Consider the following 3,625-nt stretch of genomic DNA (forward strand, 5'->3'; position numbering starts at 1 on the left):
TCTAACCGTTTCAAATGCAATTGATGAAGGTTTCTCAATGAATTATACGTAACTACAAACGCAAAGCGACAGATAGCAACCGGTAATGTTTCACAGCTTACTGGCCTTATGAAACTGACGATAATGGAAGAAGAAGCGGTTGTGGAGAATGGAAGTGCAAGAGGCATTCACCTTTTCCTATTTTAGAGGGGCAGATGATAGCAATGTTGAAGAATTCCATTGTAAGCTCCACAAATAAGCTCTGCAAAAGATGGAATGGGTGTTAGAAAAGGGCGATCATCCAGCGATTCAAAACATGGAATGGGTATTAGCAAAGGGCAATCTCCAATCAAGAACAAATGTAGCAACTATTGTAGAAAAGCTAGCCAAAGTGAATGAACCAGTCGCTATGAAAATCAGCTCCATAGACGGAATACCAGATGTTTACTGCCAACTTATTTATGTTATGAGATAATAGGACATTATGTTCTATTATTCCTTGATTTAATTTTCCACTTTCCAACCACTATTTTAGATTTAGAATAGTTCAAGCAATTTAGACTTTCTATTTTAAAATTAGCTAATACGATATTTGTGGGAGTCTTTCTTTGATGATACTGCAATTTAGACTTTCTATTTTAAAATTAGCTAATTTGTTTCTGCAATTTACATTTTTTGATGAAGGAAGGTGAATCTCTATGGGTTTCATTGTTAATCACTTTTTCCATGAATTTTCTGAGTTCATAGAAAATGTTGAAACGTTGTTGCAGGCAGTTGCAATAGATGGACAAAACACGAATATGATGACATATTATGTCTTCAAGGTAATTTTTTTTCAGAATTAGTGTGAATTTGCTAAAAACGAACAACTTACATCTTTTTTCCTTTGTCTGTTGAGATTTTGAATGTTTGAAAGAAAAAAAATTGAAATTTTTGGAACAGATATCTGCATTGGACACCATAGTAGGAAATCAAATGCACCAATCACTGTAGCGATCAAGGCACACCATCAAATGATGAGATGGGAATGTTGAATGAAGTTGCAATTCCTCTCTTAAAATGATTCCCAAGAGTTTTATTTTCAATCTATACATAGACAGGTCTCCTATTTTTGTTAAATTTTTTATTTTTTTTTCTATTTATTTAAATGATCTGTTCATTAATTTCTACGGATCTATTAATATTTAATATTGGGTGAGCCTTGGAAACTAATATTCAGATGCAAAATTTTATCCAATTTTCATATTATTTTTTTTGTTGTGCAAATTTATTAAAATGTTGATATTATTTATTTATTTATTGTTTGGTCTAATTGTTCAGTGAACAATTTCACATTCTTATAACAACTCAATTCTTCTTATTAGTCTTTTTTGCTATTTTGTTTTGGTTATTGGGATTTAGCTATTTTGCCAAGAAGATAGATTGGAGTTCATATAACTTTACTAGAATCTAAAATCATTCTCAAGCTGTAAAAAGTATGGTAGTAAACAGAGGCAAGTTTTGTTCTTTTTAGTGTACACTAATGTAGAAAGGGAGGCAACACATAGATCTTATTTTCATTCAAGTAGATAAAAATGGAGTTAGAAATTTTAGAATGTGAAATTTGATTGTTTTGTTTTGATTTGTTGTAACATTACTACAAGATATAAATGTCATTTTTGGCATCTTCAATAAGCTCTATTAAACCCAAATAATTTTTTCCTATCTTGAGCTTTGTATAATAACATGCATTGATAGAATACATGCCTTATAAGCATCATTTTTGGCATCCTCCATAAGCTCCATTAAACCCCAAATAATTTTTTCCTATCTTGAGCTTTGTATAACAACGTGCATCTGAGAGAAAATACATGCCTTTTCTGTATATTGAATTCTGAGCATAATGATCAAATCATGAATGTATTAATCTATATTCCAAAAGGAATTTTTGTTGTTGTGTAAACTTTCCAATGTAAATTAAAAAGATTGAAAGTTTCAATATAGCTCAATTGTTGAAGTACTACTTCTTTCTAAAATTTAATATACATAGTCATTTCACTTTAATATTTTAGATCTAATGTCTTTTAATGTCTTCTATGTTGTTTAGCAAAAATATAGAAAGGTTCTATTTATATCTAGATTTTAGTTTTAAATTTATTCTAAAAGATTGATGATTCATTTAAAAAATAGAAATGTTTTATTCATACCTAGATTTTAGTTTTAAATTTATTCTGAAATTGATTATTTATTTATTTATAAATTTAAAAAAAATTAGTTTAATTTTATAATTTAAATTTATTTGGTATATTTAGAAATATCAAAAAGATTTTTTTTGCTTTTGTTTCTATATTTCAATCATAAAAATATAAAGTTTCTAAATTCAAAAAATCAAAATTACATGCTACAAGTACAAAGAATAAAAATGGTATATAATTTTAATTTTCAATTTTAAAAAATAGAAAAAATTATGTTTCTAAAGTTTAATCATAAAAATATAATGTTTCTAAATTCAAAAAATCAAAGTTACATGCATTCACAAATATTTCAAAAATATGATATAGATTTGATTTTTCTATTTATATCTCATTTATCTCTTAGTTGAGGTTGAATATTTTATTATATATTAATAAAAATCTCATTTTTTTTGTATCAAAATTTTAAAAATTAGTTCCTTTAAAATAGTTTTCTAGAAACTCTAAACCTAATATTATCATTAAAAACAAAAAGTTAATAAGATTTTAAATTTATATTAATAAGATTATTTTAATTAAAATAAAGTTTAAGCTATTTTAAAATGTATTTATTTTTTTAGAACAAACTTTAAATCTATTTATTTCATAAATTGAAAAAAGGAGAAAAAATTAACCCTACTTACAACTTGAACCCTAATCTAACCATAATTGAACTTTAACCCTATTTGAACCCTAAAACTAATTATAAACCTAATTAAACCCTAATTGAATTGTAATACTAACTCTATTCATAATGGAACCCTAGTCATAATGCTCCCACTAATTTTAATGGAGCCTCAACCTTTACCTTGAGCATTATCCTTCAATATTTACCGTAATTATACCCTAACATTAACACTGAACCTAATCTTACCAAATTAAAACCTAACCCTAAACTTAAGTATAACCCTAGAGAATTAAACACTACCTATAACTTCAACCCTCATCTAATTATGATTGAGTCATAACCCCAAACTAAACCTTAACACTAATTGAAACCTAATTATAAACTACCCTTAAAATTTACTATAATTCTACAATTAATTTCTAATTACAACTTGAACCCTAAAATAACCACAATTGAATCCTATCCCTCAACTTAAACCCAACCCTAATTGAACTATAATCCTAATTAAACTCTAATTCTAAGCTATCCTAAACCCTAATCTACTCTATACCTTGATCCTAATTTAACTCTGATCCTAACCCTAACTATAATTAAATTGTTACCATAATCAAATCCTAATCGTAATTGAACCCTAAATCTGATTAACTATAGCCTTAACCCTTAACCCTAATCCCTCTAATTGAATGCCAACCATAACCTAACCATAAACTTAACTCTAGCCATATAATTAAACCCTAATCCTAACAATAACCCTAATCATATGCCCTAACCCTAATAATAACCCTATTCATGATGTAAATCCTAACCA

This window comes from Cryptomeria japonica, chromosome 1 (assembly GCF_030272615.1).
Source record: "Cryptomeria japonica chromosome 1, Sugi_1.0, whole genome shotgun sequence".
Lineage (NCBI taxonomy): Eukaryota > Viridiplantae > Streptophyta > Pinopsida > Cupressales > Cupressaceae > Cryptomeria > Cryptomeria japonica.